Source organism: Rhinatrema bivittatum, chromosome 2 (assembly GCF_901001135.1).
Source record: "Rhinatrema bivittatum chromosome 2, aRhiBiv1.1, whole genome shotgun sequence".
NCBI classification, from domain to species: Eukaryota; Metazoa; Chordata; class Amphibia; order Gymnophiona; family Rhinatrematidae; genus Rhinatrema; species Rhinatrema bivittatum.
The window spans coordinates 425,430,746-425,445,892 of record NC_042616.1 but is presented as its reverse complement, the minus strand read 5'-3'; the positions used below and the strand labels follow the sequence as shown (position 1 = coordinate 425,445,892).

The window sequence follows — 15,147 nt, the reverse complement described above, 5'->3', positions numbered from 1 at the left end:
TGCAAGTGTTGCATAATATAAAAGTAGGCAAACAGGAAACATGACACCCGTAATGCGGGGCGCGGGGGCCTTGAAAGATGCATAGGAGGGAGTCCTAAATTGTGTACAGGAGAGCCTCATTCCTTTTCTCTCCATATCTGTCTATGGTCACAGCGATTATCTTTAAAACTGAAAAGCACAGGTCCAACACACATAGGCCTAGTTTGCCTGCTTAATTAGGGGTGGGGGCGCACTATCCCCTCCCTCTAAATCACACTATGCCCAAGCAGAAGAGACGCACAGGCGAGTCAGGAGTAGCACTTTTCAGTTTGTTTGTTTTTTTTACAGGGACTCTATGCAGAGAGTGAGAACAGAAAAAACATGAGATGGATATTACAAAAATGTTATTGTGTCACTTATTTTTATAGCCCAAGATCCATGCTCCAACGAGGTCTGCCTTTCTTTACGCTGGGTGCTAGAAAATCAGCACCCAGGCCTCCAACAAGTTCAAATGTACAATCTGAGGAGAGGCAGGAGGAAATGGAACAGGGGTGGGCCGTGGTAGAGTAAATAAAAAAAAAAAACCTATCATAAAATACAAAACTATAAAATAACGTAATCTGCCCCACTACCTGTATATTTCTCTTCTACTTACGCTGTACACAGTAATGCCGGGCCCGCGCCAGAACCCCACATTCCTGTCGCTGGCTTGATGACGCCAACGCATAATTTACAAGAGCAACCAATAGTAAACCGCTACAGACACTAAGTCGATAACCAATCCGAAGATTACTTTTATTACGACCTCTTTAAATAGCGGCGTGAGGCGAGGAGGCTGGGTCGCTGATTGGCTGGAGTGCCAACAGAGGTGTGGCAATTGCGGGCAGCTGGTATGGGGTGTGCCCGGATCTTACACCTCCATTTGGAAGCTTCAAACCACGCCCCCCCACTAGAAATGCTACATTGAGCCAAGGCGCGGGAGGCGGTGTTTTGGCTCAGAAAGGACACCATACCAGCTGCAGCGTTCTAATGGCATGAAGCATAGGAAAGGGGGATGCATCTTCTGGGGAAGATAAGGCACTCAGTGGTACTGGCGGCTTAAAGTTCTTTTAAAATTAAAAAAAAACCCCGGTATGCAGACCTACTCAGTACTGACTGACTGAATGGCACCCTCCTAAAGAAGACTAAAGGGGGAAGGCAAGAGCACGGGAGGAGAGTTTCTAGGAACAGACTATCGGGAAGCAGAGAAGTAGCTACATGCCTCAGGAACACAACAGCAGAGGAAAGGCTATGATGGATCAAGGACCATCGAGCTCAGCATCCTGATGCAAAAGGGACCAGGCCGGGTCACAGGTTCCGGGATTTTACCCAATAGTTGAACAAAACTAAGATCTGCAACAGAGTGAACTCACCTGAAGGAACAGAGAGAATTAAAAGTGATCTAAGAAAGCCCAAGTAAGGTCAGCACCGAAAAACCCACACTAAAACCAGAGTTAAAATCAGCCCGTGTGTCATGTAGGGAGAGACGAATCTAAAGGGGAGGGATGAAATAGTAACTTCATCTACCCTCCCCTCTACAGGCTTCAGACTTTAAGAAGAATGTTCACTTTATATGCCAGTTTTAAAAGAAAGCAGCATTTCAGCACACTTGGATCAGAAGTCTGCTCTGTGCAATATATTGCCCCTTATGCAGGGCCAGTGCCTTGCGCCGCCCCCTGTTGCAGCTCTGACTCTAGGGGCAAGGAACACATGCTGCCACTCCCCCACCCTCCCAAACACCCACAAAACTCAAAATCACCTGGTGGTTCAGCAGGGGGCCTGGGAGTGATCTGCTGCTCCTGGGCCGTCGGCTGCCAGTAACTAAAATGGCGCCGGTGACATTCAGCCCCTATCATGTGACAGGAGCTACCGTGCCATTGGTTGGCCCCTGTCACATGGTAGGAGCTAAAGGCCACCGGCGCCATCTTGGTTAGTGGCAGCCAAGGCCTTGGGAGCGGCAGATTGCTCCCGGGCCCTCCGCTGGACTACCAGGGGGGGCACGCAGAATTTGGAAGGGGCACTTTTTACCCTTTCAAAATTCTGCTGCCTGAAGCGGCGATGCCCCCTAACTGTTGGCGTCCTAGGCACAGGCCTAGAATGAAGCAGATGTTTCCTGCTAGCAACTATGATATATTTTTATTTGCCTCTCCTATGGGCCGATACAGTAAAGTGCGCTCCCGCCGAGCGCACTGTTAGCCCCCGTTTGGCTGCGCATTTTCGACGCGCTATTTTTACCCCTTATACAGTAAGGGGTAATAGCGTGTGGAAAATGCACGGCCAACCCCCCCCCAAAACTAATAGCACCCGCAACATGTAAATGCATGTTGATAAACCTATTAGTTAATCCCGCGTGATAAAATGTGCAGCCAAGCCGCACATTTTACTTTCAGAAATCAATGCCTGCCAAAGGCAGGAGTTGATTTCGGCCGGCACCGGGAAAGTGTACAGAAAAGCAGAAATAACTGCTTTTCTATACACCCTCCAACTTAATATCATAGCGATATTAAGTCAGAGGCCCCAAAGATTAAACCCCCCCCCCCCAAAACCTGCCCCCAGCCCGCGGTTTGGAAAACGGACGCCGGTAAAATTAAGCGTCGGCTGTCAAACCCGCTGACAGCCGCCACTTCTGTCAATAAGGAGGTGCTAGGGATGCACTAGTGTCCCTAGTGCTTCCTTTTTACCGCGGGCCCTAATTTGCATACCTTGGCGGCCTGGGCGCGCGTCGGGAGAACGGGTGCTCGCCTGCACTCCCGCGAGGTTTTCTGGATCGGCCCCCTAGGGAGCATGAAATGGCTTTTAGGATTTGATGTTCCTATATAAATCTGTCCCAAAGCAAGTTAGATGCAAAGCATTGACAAGGAAGGCAATGACAGAATTTGAAAAGAAGCTTGCTTTGGAAGCATAAATGCATAATAAAAACGTTTTCAGGTACATTCAAAGCAAAAAGCCTATGAGGGAGTCAGTTGGACCATTACATGGTCGAGGGGGTAAAAGGGACGCTAAGGGAGGACAAGGCCATAGCAGCAAGACTAAATGAATTCTTTGGTTAGGTCTTCACTGACCTAACCCAATGGAGAAAGGTGAGTAGTGGAGTGCCCCAGGGATCTGTTCTAGGACCACTGCTTTTTAACATATTTATAAACAACCTGGAAATGGGAACAAGTAAGGTAATCAAATTTGCAGATGACATCGAATTTGTTAAATTACAACAAGATTGTGAGAAATTGATAAGAGGACCTTGCAAAACTGGGAGACTGGGCATGCAAGTGGCAAATTAACTTTAATGTGGACAAGTGCAAAGTGATGCACTTAGGGAATTATAGTTACACAATGCAAGGTTCCACATTAGGAGTCACCATTCAGGAAAAGGATTTAGGCATTATTGTGTATAATATGTAGAAATCCTCTGCTCGGTGTGTGGAGGTGGCTATCAAGAAAGCATATACAGTGCTAGGAATTATTAGGAAAGGAATGAAGAAAAAAAAAAACAGAATGTTGCAACCTCATCTGAGTATTGTGGACAGTTCTTGTTTCTGCATCTCAAAAAATATATAGCAGAATTAGAAAAGGTACAGAGAAGGGCAACCAAAATGATAAAGGGGACGGAATGATTCTTTTGTGAGGAAAGACTAAAGGAGGATAGGACTCTTCAGCTTGGAGAAGAGAAGGCTGAAGATAGAGGTTTACAAAATAACGAGTGGAGTGAAGCTGGTAAATGAAAATCGGTTTACTCTTTCATAAAGTTCAAAGACTAGAGGACATTCAATGAAGTTACTAGGTGTTGCATTTAAGACCAATAGAAAACATTCTTTTACTCAACTAATAATCTTTGGAATTTGTTGCCAGAGGATGTGGTGAAAGCTGTTACTGTGGCTGGGTTTAAAAAGGCTTGGACAAGTTCCTGGAATAAAAATTCATTAACCATTAAGAGACTTAGTTTTTGGGTACTTGCCAGGTGCTTGTAGCCTGGATTGGCCACTGTTGGAAACAGGATGCTGGGCTTGATCTGACCCAGCATGGCATGTTCTTATGTTCTTATGAGAGATTTGGAGAAATGTACTGCTTATCCCTGAGATAAGCAGCATGGAATCTGTAGACCTTTTGGGATCCTGCCACATACTTTTGAGCTGGATTGGCCACTGTTGGGAATAGGATACTGGGCTTGAAGGACCATTGGTCTGACCCAGTACAGAAAATCTCATGACCTTATCCAGAAAAACGTGAAGAAAATACCAAAATCATTGTAATAACTTTTCTATTTACAACAATTAGGGCTGTGCTTTAAGGAATTTTGTAGTCCATAAGATTTCCTGAGCGAAAAAGGTGTTTAGGGGAGGGGCAAGGTTGTGGCTAGAGGGTCCTCTGGTAGGAGTGATGTCCCTCGGGAAATGTAAAGGAGGTGGGCCGCACCCCCTAAGACAGTGTATTTGGCTTGAACTGGACTTGTAGAAACCTTGATCATGGCCCTGGATTTGTTTTATGTGCTGGTTGTACTTTTACTTGAAACGCAGGTTATTGGTGAGTATCTGCATCTTTACTTTGTAATGTAATGCCAGTTTTACTCATGCTTTGCAGCAATCCAAGAAATATGTGGAGTTGGATTTCAAGAGGTTAAGGTTCATAAATATTGAAAAAGCATGGAGGCTGAGCTTATTGACTGGTAGCAAGGAGGACAATGAACAGATGCTGGGGGAGATTGTGGTAGAACAGAAGGATGCATTGAGAGCAACTGGTATGCACTTGTCCTGAATACCGGTCAGTGGCACCCAGCAAAGGGCAGTGTACCCCCTCAGGTACCCTCCCACTGGGAGGCAGTCCATTTGAGCACATTGAAGTTTACCTGTCATTTTTAGTAAAGGACTAAACATTTTAGTAATAGTTAATTAATCAAAACAATATTCCAATGTCATTCTAACAATAAAACGTTTGCTACTAATTTAGCAACATAAGGAGGACTATTTTTATAGAGTTGGTCTAAGCCATATTAACAGATCAAGGAGCTAACTCAAATGTAAGGAAAGAAACAGGGCCAGTGCTAGCTTTTTTGCTGCCCTGTGCAAAAAATGACCGTGCTGCCCTTCCCCCCTCTCCCCACCTCCGATTCATTGCTCGTCTGTCCTGGGCCCATCAAATAAAGCCCAGCTTCGTCCTGCAATCTATATTTTTTTAAAACTGAAATGCCCCACCCCAAAAACCATGGATAGGGAAGGGTATGAGGTACCCTAGGCAAACCTTACAGCCTTGCACACGCCACCTGCCCTCCCTCCTCCCACACCCTTTACAGACACACACTATTAAATTATGCATAACAAATTTTACATGAAAAAACATTCAACAGTACAGTCTTCTGAGGGAATAACACCACTTACAACATGCATATTATATTTACATGCACTTCTGTGGTGCCAACCAGAAAACTCTGCAAAAAAAAAAAAAAACAAAACACTTGGAGCTCCTGTGGAATTAGACTTTTGTAATGCGTATTGGGTTTGAACCTGGCCCTCAGAAAGCCATGAGCAAACAGAATTACCATTACAATATAGTAAACATCCCATACAAAACACAACCCTAACAACCTTATCTATGAAAAGGCAACACCTAATATATTACTCCAGGCCCTAGAACACAGATACTGTACAACTCTTTTTAGAAATCCAGGATGTTATAGATCCCTACATAGAAATTACATGCTAGCAAAATAGCTCACCTAAATACCTCATCTCTGTCACAAATGCAGAAAACAGACAGACCCCCACCATATACAGAATAAAGAGATCAGAAAGTATAAACAGAAATGTGCTGAGAAGAACTGAACTGGAATCCACACATCAGCCTCTATATGCAGCGCAACAATGGAAAAACAGAAACTTTAACAATCTTCATAAAACATTAAATAATAAAATCAGGAAATATAAAACAAATCATAATAGTACAATCATTCATAAAAAGAATAAAAACATTTCAAATTAGTTAATGAATAGAATATCCAAAATTTTCAAAACACCAATAAAATATTTCAAAACATCTGATGAATAAAAAATCCAATAATTAAAAAATGTTCTATTCTCCCTACCAAAAAGTTAAATATTTCAAAAGCAGAATCAAATTACACCCAATAATTAGAAATAATAAGGATTAAAAAAATCTTCCGCTCTCCCTACCTGTGATCATCTGATTTCCAGTCATCCTGACATTGTCGTGGATTGGGGGAGGTAGGGCCGCACAAATTTTATCTTCTTTCACACACATGCACAATAACACATTCATTCTCTCACACACACAGGCTCCCTTTCCTTCACAGGTACATTGTATGTGTGTGCGTGTGAGAGCCTAGATATGACCCATGGCACACAAGCACATAGAATGCCACATAGAGACATTCACACATACACACACATGCATGCATACAAAGGCTCTCAGATACACACCTGCTCTTACTCACTGACACACATGGACTCTTGTCATCTTTGGGTCATGGTGGGATGAGCTCCACCACGGCCTACTGACCTTGCTGCTTCACTGTGGGGGGGTGGGGTGGAAGGTGTGCCCGGGCACAACAGAAGACCCGGGCCTCTCACTGTCAGCCGCTGGCAGGTTGACAGTGAGAAAATTAATGAAAAGTTAAAAAAAAAAAAAAAGTTGGGTAGGCACTTAAGTATATTGAAAAATTTTCTAGCCCCTACCATTGTGGTGTATGACCTGTGTTGTCCAGGTGTGATGTGGTTTGTGTGTCTCTTTGTCTGGTGCACTTTGGGGGAGGGGTGTGGTTTGTATGTCTGTTTGTGATGTGGTCTGTCTCCCTGGGTGTGTTGTGTCTATACCTCTCTCTTTGGTCTGGCTTTGGTGTGTCTGGGTTTTTCTGTCCAGGTGTCTCTCTCTGTGCATGTCTGGGTGTTGGGTTTCTGTCTTTTTCTGGGGTGTTTGTCTCTTTGAGTCTGTCGGGATACGGGGTAACTGCGTGCGCTCTGCATTGCTTGTGGGGCCCGCCCCCAGCAATAGGGGCAGTTCTGGAGATAGCGTGTGATGCAGTGCTAAATTCAGCTCTCTGGTGAAGGGGACTGCAGCAGTAGGGGCCATCCCAACCATCCGTTCCAGTTGGGAGAAAGGCGTCATGGCAAAAATTGGCATCCATTTTGAGATTTGGGGGATCTCATAGGGAGCAGGAATCTCCTCTTCTTAGACCCATGGAGGAGGAATCTAGCGGTCAGCAACTTACACCAGCTGGTTCCCTTTCCTATTCAATGGAAGCCTCCTCCTTGGCATGGGCTGCAGCGTTCAGAGACTTTATAAAACGTATATGCAAAGCCTTTTATATGGGACAGGGTTCAGTCCTAATCCCTACTCCAGGATTTTATTTTACCTTGGAAGTTTCTACAAGGAGAAAAAGGCCCAGAACTGGAAGATAATGAGGACGATATATCTGGATCAGAGGATTCCTTAGAGAAGTTTTCAAATTTAAAGATTGCTGACAGTGAATAGGAGTTAGAGGAGGGGGGAAATACCCTCCGGAGGTAGTGGATGGCTCTTCCATGGTGTGACTTGTTCATAAGTAGGAGCTCTCCTTGATTGCTCAAACTCTACGCACATTAAATAAGAAGCTTCCTGTTCTGCTGAGGATCCCTCTAAATCTTTTCCCCTGCATAAGGCCGTAAAAGATTTGATTGATCTGGAATGAGTCTCACCAGAAGCAAATTTTAAAAGGGAGTAATAGTTAGCTAAATTATATCCTTTGAAGGTCCATGTATGAGAGAAGCTTAAGTTTCTAAAGGTGGACACTGGTGTGTTTTGTCATCAAAAGAGCGATCAGTGGAGGGAGGTGAGGCCTTAAGATAGAAAAATTGAATCGGTATTAAAGCAGACTTTTGAAGCTGCATAGTAGCCAAGTCTGGTTTGCATTTGGTCCAACACTTTTCATGATGTATCACGTTTGGGTGGGGAGTTTCTGGATGAAGCTTCACACTTGGAACACTCAGGGTGGTGTATCTGGCCGATGCCTCCTTTGATTCTATTTGTACCACAGTAAGGTGTATGGCTTCTATCATAGCTGCCAGGCGGTTGCTGTGGTTGCATAAATCGTCAGCAGATTACATTTCTAAGTCAGTTTGATAAAACTTCCATTGAAAGGAAATCTGTTTGGGGAAGATCTCAAAAAGATGACCAAGAACTGGGATGTTTCCAGAGTTCTGACACTTTCAGCGACAGGCCCAGGCATTGTGGTCGACTCAGGTCCGTAATAGGTTTCGGGACACCTGGACTTTCCAGGAAGTCAGATCTTTGGGTGGTCAAGAGATCTCAACTTTTGATAGATTTCCATCCTTTCATTCAGCCAAAAGAGAAGATGACGAGGATTCCTCAGCAACTGCAGTTCCCAATGAATGGCTGGGGACCCAAACTCCGATACAGGAGAAAAGTGCCTGCTTATCTCAGTTCTATCAGGGTTGGGACTAAGTTACTTTGGATCAATGGGTTTTGGAGATAATCTGGAAAGGCTATGCCTTGGAATTCTCCCAACTGATTTCAAACACTTGGCTTCCCCTTGTTATGCTGTCAGAAGAAAAGAAGCAGTAAGGTCAACTATGGATTGCCTTCGTTGTTTAAGGGCGGCAATTCTGGTTCTGAGGATTCAGTGGGAGCTATTCGATTTATTTTGTGGTGTCCAAGAAAGATGGATCATTTGCACCATTCCTGATCTGAAGCATGTCAAATTCCTCAGAGTGTCCCATGTCAGGATGGAGACGTTGAGGCCAGTGTTCTGGGTTCAGATGGAACACATTAGGATTTCCCAAGGGCTTACCTGCGAGCTAGTCCCACACACACTAACCAGGTCAGAGATTGGATAAACTGAAGGGCTTACCTGCACGCCTACAGGATTTACTTACACACACTATACTGCAGCTCCAGGTACTTAACAGCAAGTTTATTTGAGCAATCGCTAAGCAAAAGGATATGATAGAACAGAAAATAAAAAAGTTAGTTAATACAGAAGAGTTGATCGCAGATAATACTGTTGCAACCATCGGTTTATGACAGCTTCGCCCCGCCTACCTCTCACTACTTGCGGCTCCTCCCACTCACCTCAGACTACTGGCTGCCGCGGCATCTGTTTGCCGTCCTCTCTGGCGTCCCTGGACTGGCTTTGGTGCTGCCTCCCGCCATGCTCCTCCAAGGTACCTTAGGGTGCGCATGCCGCCCTCATCTTTATTTCCACGGGTAGCGTGATATGACGTCACGCTACCCGGATATTTAATCCTACAGTATTTGCTAGCTCATTGAGTTAGCAATGGAAACTCTACGGATGGGATTCGCTCTCTGTATCGAAGCTGCTCTGCCATTCCAGCGCTATCTGGAACTCTTACACCCTTCGGGGTTGCTAATGGGGTAGCTGCTCCTCAAGAGCCCAAGTTCCCCGAGTCGCTGTTTGCATCTTCAAACCTTTCTACTTGGAAGACTTCACTAACAGTTTCCATCTGTGAATACAACTACCATCTATTCCACAGTACTGCTTCACTGGAACCAGTTACTCGCTCCTAGAGGGCCTGCCCTCTGTTCCGATGCCAGACTTCTCATCTCTGTTACTGCTATGTGAGTACAATACAACTGAGTCTCTCTGCTCTAAGGGATCAGGTACTCGCTCCTCGAGGGCCTGCTCTCCCTGTCTCGGAGCTTCTCCTAATTCTACCTGGGACTCTGAATGCTTCTCATTGTGTACTCATAACTCTCAGTCTCTTTCCACTACAGCACAGCCAAGCAGAGGATTCGCTGTTCCAGCGTCCTGTGGGATACTCATCCAGCCGGGCTCAACATCTACTACTCACTACTGCCACCTCTGGTGGTTTCCAAAACTGTTTAATAAAAGATTAAAATCTGTGTTTGTGTGTCCAGAGTCTAGCCTGACATTGTGGTCCCTCACGGGACTGCCCCCCGTAGGCGTGGTCAGCTGCCACAGTGTCCAAGGATACACCCAAACATCAATAACCATAACAAATACATATATCTCAAATTTATGTTCTATTTTCAATGGTGATGATTCAAAAGAACTGATACAAGCTGGAAGATGTAATAAGGCATATTGACAAATTAAAGAGGAGCAAATTGCCTGGACAAGATGGTATACACCACAAAGTTCTGAAAGAACTCAAATGAAATTGCAGATCTGGTACTGGTAATTTGTAATCATTTGCTGGGATCATCCGCCATGCCTGAAGATTGGAGGGTGGCCAATGTAACCCTAATCTTTAAAAAGGGCTCCAAGGGTAATCCAGAAAACTATAGACCAGTGAGCCTGACTTCCATGCCAGGAAAAATCATGAAAACTATTCTAAAGGACAAAATCACAGAGCATATAGAAAGACATGGTTTAATGGGACAAAACCTGCATGGATTTACCCACGGGAAGTCTTGCCTCACCAATCTACTACAGATTTTTGAAGGGGTTAATAAAATGTGGATAATGTGAGCCAGTGGATGTAATGTATTTGGATTTTAGAATGCGTTTGATAAAGTCCCTCATGAGAGACTCCTGAGAAAATTAAAAAGTCATGGGATAGGAGGTAATGGAGAAATTACTTACCTGATAATTTCGTTTTCCTTAGTGTAGACAGATGGACTCAGGACCAATGGGTATAGTGTACTCCTGCTAGCAGTTGGAGACGGATCAGATTTCAATCTGACGTCAGCCCCTAGTACATATACCCCTGCAGGAAATGCAGCTCTTCAGTATTCTCCTCGAAAAGCATTGTGGATATATGAGTAACTGACTGATTGATTAACTTAATAATTTGGTTAACTTGAATAACTTCATAACTTGGTTAAACGTTAAACTTGATTAACTTGAACTGGTTGGTTGACTATAGCTGGAGGCCGCCAGCGTACTCAACCAGACAGGGTGGATGCCCTAGGTAAATGAAAACATGGCTTACCCTTGAATCATTTGAAAGACCATGCATGACGGCAGCCAAGGGTGGGATGCTGAGTCCATCTGTCTACACTAAGTAAAACAAAATTATCAGGTAAGTAATTTCTCCATTTCCTAGCGTGTAGCAGATGGACTCAGGACCAATGGGATGTATAAAAGCTACTCCGAACCAGGTGAGAGGCTGCTCGTGACCCACTTAGTACTGCCTTTACAAATGCTGTGTCCTCCCGAGCCTGAACGCCCAGACGGTAGAATCTGGAGAAGGTATGGATGGAGGACCATGTAGCTGCCCTGCAGATTTCGGCAGGTGACAGCATTCTCGTTTCTGCCCAGGATACTGCCTAGGCTCTGGTAGAATGGGCCTTGACCTGTAGAGGTGGTGGCTTGCCCGCTTCTACATAGGCTGCCTTGATGACTTCCTTGATCCAGCGGGCGATGGTTGCCCACGAGGCCGCTTCCCCTTGTCTCTTTCCGCCATGAAGGACGAAAAGGTGGTCCATTTTTCGTATGGGTTCGGACATTTCCAGGTAACTGGATAGGAGTCTGCCGATATTGAGGTGGCGCAGACTACGGGCTTCTTCTGAATCCTTCAAGCCATCCCTCGTTGGTAGCGAGATGGTCTGGTTAAGGTGGAAGTGTGAGACCACTTTGGGGAGGAAGGAGGGAACCGTGCGTAGTTGGATGGACCCCGGGGTGAGCCTGAAGAACGGCTCACAGCAGGACAGTGCTTGTAGTTTCGATATGCGGCGGGCTGAACACACCGCCAGCAAAAACACAGTCTTTAAAGTTAACAGGCGGAGGGACAAGCCTCGGAGGGGCCTGAAGGCGGTTCCCGCTAGGAAGTCCAAAACAAGGTTGAGATTCCACAGAGGTACCGGCCACTTTAGTGGTGGGCGAATGTGTTTGACTCCTTTCAGGAAGCGTGACATGTCCGGGTGAGAAGCTATGCTGTCGCCCTCGCTCTTGGAGCCAAAGCATGACAGTGCGGCCACCCGTACCTTGATGGAGTTGAGGGACAGACCCTTCTGTAGTCCATTCTGTAAGAAGTCCAGGATCACGGGAACTTTAAATCAGCGTGGCTTGATGTTGTGGTCTTCGCACCAGGCTTCAAATACTCTCCAGATCCTTATGTACGTTAGCGATGTGGAGAACTTGCGTGCTCGGAGGAGAGTGTCGATTACCACCCCCGAGTATCCGCTCTCTCTCAGGCGGGCCCTCTCAATGGCCAGACCGTAAGAGAGAATTGAGCTAGGTCCTCGTGGAGGATCGGACCTTGTTGTAGCAGGTCCCTGTGTGGGGGCAGGGGTAGGGGGTTCCCTGCCAGCAGTCTTCTCATGTCTGCGTACCAGGGTCTTCTTGGCCAATCCAGAGCCACCAGAAGAACTAGTCCCTTGTGTAGTTGTATCTTGTGAATGATTGCGCCCAATAGGGGCCACGGCGGGAAGGCGTATAGTAGAGTCCCCGGTGGCCAGGTCTGTACCAGGGCATCGATCCCTTTGGACTGTGGTTCCCACCTGCGGCTGAAGTATCTGGATACTTGGGCGTTGGATCTGTTTGCCAGAAGGTCCATGTCTGGTGTCCCCCACCGATTCACTATCATTTTGAAGGCTGCGGACGACAGCCTCCATTCTCCTGGGTCTAGACTTTCCCTGCTGAGGAAGTCTGCTGTGATGTTGTCTTGCCCAGTGATGTGGATGGTGGATATCTCCTGGAGGTTTGCTTCTGCCCACGCCATCAGGGGGTCTATTTCTAGGGACACCTGTTGGCTCCTGGTTCCCCCCTGCCGGTTGATGTAGGCCACTGTCGTGGCATTGTCTGACATTACTCTGACCGCTTTGTTTCGAAGTCTGTGAGCGAACCGCAGGCAGGCTAGTCTGACTGCCTGCACTTCTAGGCGGTTGATGTTCCATCCCGCCTTCTGCGTTCCACTGCCCTTGGGCAGTTAACTCCTCACAGTGTGCTCCCCATCCTCGTAGACTGGCATCTGTGGTGAGTAGGGTCCAGGTTGGGGAGGATAGTCTTGACCCCCGGCTCATGTGGCTGGCCTGCAGCCACCACCGTAGCTGGGTCCGAACTCTGCCTGGGAGTGATAGACGTACGGTGTAGTTCTGGGGCCGTGGGCTCCACCGTGATAGGAGTGAGCGCTGTAGGGGCCTCATGTGGGCTCATGCCCATGGCACAACTTCCAGTGTGGATGCCATCAGCCCGAGGACTTGCAGGTAAGCCCATGCTGTGGGACGAGGATCGTTCAAGCAAGGTTTGCAGCCGGTTCCACAATTTTGATCTCCTTGTTGGGGGTCAGGCTGACCTTGTCCTCTTTGGTGTTGAATCGGACTCCTAGGTATTCCAGCGACTGTGAGGGCTGTAGGGAGCTTTTGTTTGTGTTGACTACCCATCCTAGGCTTTCCAGTAGAGTTATGACTCTGTTGGTTGCTTGGCGGCTTTCCTCCGGTGACTTTGCCCTGATCAGCCAATCGTCCAGGTAAGGGTGAACGAGGATTCCTTCCTTCCTCAGTGTTGCTGCCACCACTACTATTACCTTGGTGAACGTAAGGGGTGCTGTGGCTAACCCGAAGGGTAGTGCCCGGAACTGGTAGTGATGGTTCAAGACTTTGAAGCGTAGGTAGCTCTGGTGTTCCTGATGAATTGGGATGTGTAGGTAGGCCTCCGAAAGATCCAGGGATGTGAGAAACTCTCCCGGTTGTATTGCCCGTATGACGGATCGTAGGGTTTCCATGCGGAAGCGGGGAATCCTGAGGTGGCGGTTGACAGACTTGAGGTCAGGATGGGCCTGAATCTTCCCTCTTTCTTGGGGACGATAAAATAATGTCCAGTATTTATTTCTTGTGGAGGCATTGGGGTTATGGCCTCGAGGGCCTGTAGTCTGGACAGTGTAGCTTCCACTGCCGCCCTCTTGAAGGGGTCGTGGCAGGGGGTCTCCACGAACTTGTCCAGAGGGGTTCGTAGAAAATCCAGGTAGTACCCCTCCCAAATGATGGCTAGGACCCACTTGTCCAAAGTTATCTAGACCCATCTGCGGTAAAATAGGGCTAGTCTGCCCCCTATGGCTTCCTCCCTTGGATGGGTCGGCTGAATCTCATTGTGGGGTGCGGCTGGGGCCTGCATCCGAGCTGGTTTCCCTCTTGTTGTGCTTGGTCCGAAAGGACTGGTTCCTGCCCGAAGGGCGGGGGACTTGATAGTTGCTCCTTTAAGGTTTGAAGCGCTGTGAACCTCTGCACCTGGAGGACCTGGGGAAGGGTCGCTGGTTTCTCTTCATCTTATCCTCCCGGCAGGCGCAGCAATGGGGACTCGCTCCATTTGTTGGCCAGTTTCTCTAGTTTGCTGCCGAACAGGAGGGATCCTTTGAAGGGCATTCTTGTGAGGCACATTTTGGAAGATGTGTCGACCGACCAGCTTCAGAGCCAGAGTTGCCTCCTGGCCGCCACCGCAGATGACACTTCTCTGGCTGCTGTGCGCACTAGGTCGGAAGCAGCGTCCGCGAGGAATGATACTGCAGGTTCCATGTCTTCTCCTGGGGTGTTGTTCCTGGTTTGTGATAAGCAGGCACGTGTCACCACGGTGCAGCAGGCCGCAATTTGTAGAGACATAGCGGCTACATCAAATGACTGTTTGAGGATGGACTCCAGACACCAGTCATGTGCATCCTTGAGCGCAGTTCCTCCCTCCACTGGTATAGTGGTGCGTTTAGAGACCGCGCAGACCATGGCATCAACTCTTGGGCATGCAAGAAGATCTTTGGTTGCCAGGTCCAGGGGGTACAGGGCTGCCAAGGCTCGTCCCCCTTTGAATGTGGACTCCGGAGCATTCCATTCCAGGTCAATCAGCTGTTGTGCTGCTTGTAACAGAGGGAAATGGCGAGAAGTCTGTCGAAGACCCTCCAAGCAGGTGGTTCGGTTTAGGTTCCCCCGAAGTCCCTGGGCCCGGGATAGCGAGCTCCGTCAGGCATTGGTTGACCAGGTCCCGGAGCTCGTCCTTTGTGAAGAAGCGTCTCATGGTTCAGTGAGGCTCTGTCCCCGGGGGGAGCTCCCCCTCTTCTAGGGGTTCGGCTTCCTCCTCAGAGATGTCAGAGTCCCCATAGGTGGGGCTTCTGGGTAGTGGAAGCCTGTGCCTAGGTCTTGAAGGGCCGGGGCATGAGGGTCCTCCGGTGGAGCATGTGGCTGGTCAGCCTGAGGTTCAGTTTGCATTTGAACAAA

General features: G+C 47.4%; 1 protein-coding gene across 8 annotated transcripts in view; it reads right to left on the bottom strand.

Annotated features, from left to right (window-relative positions):
* POLR3H (RNA polymerase III subunit H) overlaps positions 1 to 15,147 on the bottom strand; it is a 155,291-nt gene that overhangs the window by 92,646 nt on the left and 47,498 nt on the right. For 3 of the 8 annotated variants that reach the window (XM_029590256.1, XM_029590257.1, XM_029590249.1), the window contains exon 1: positions 635 to 746. The exons of the other annotated variants lie outside the window; for them this stretch is intronic. The gene's annotated coding sequence lies outside the window, so the exon portion shown is untranslated. Of the gene's footprint in view, positions 1 to 634; positions 747 to 15,147 lie in introns of those variants that run through there. 8 annotated transcript variants of the gene reach the window in all.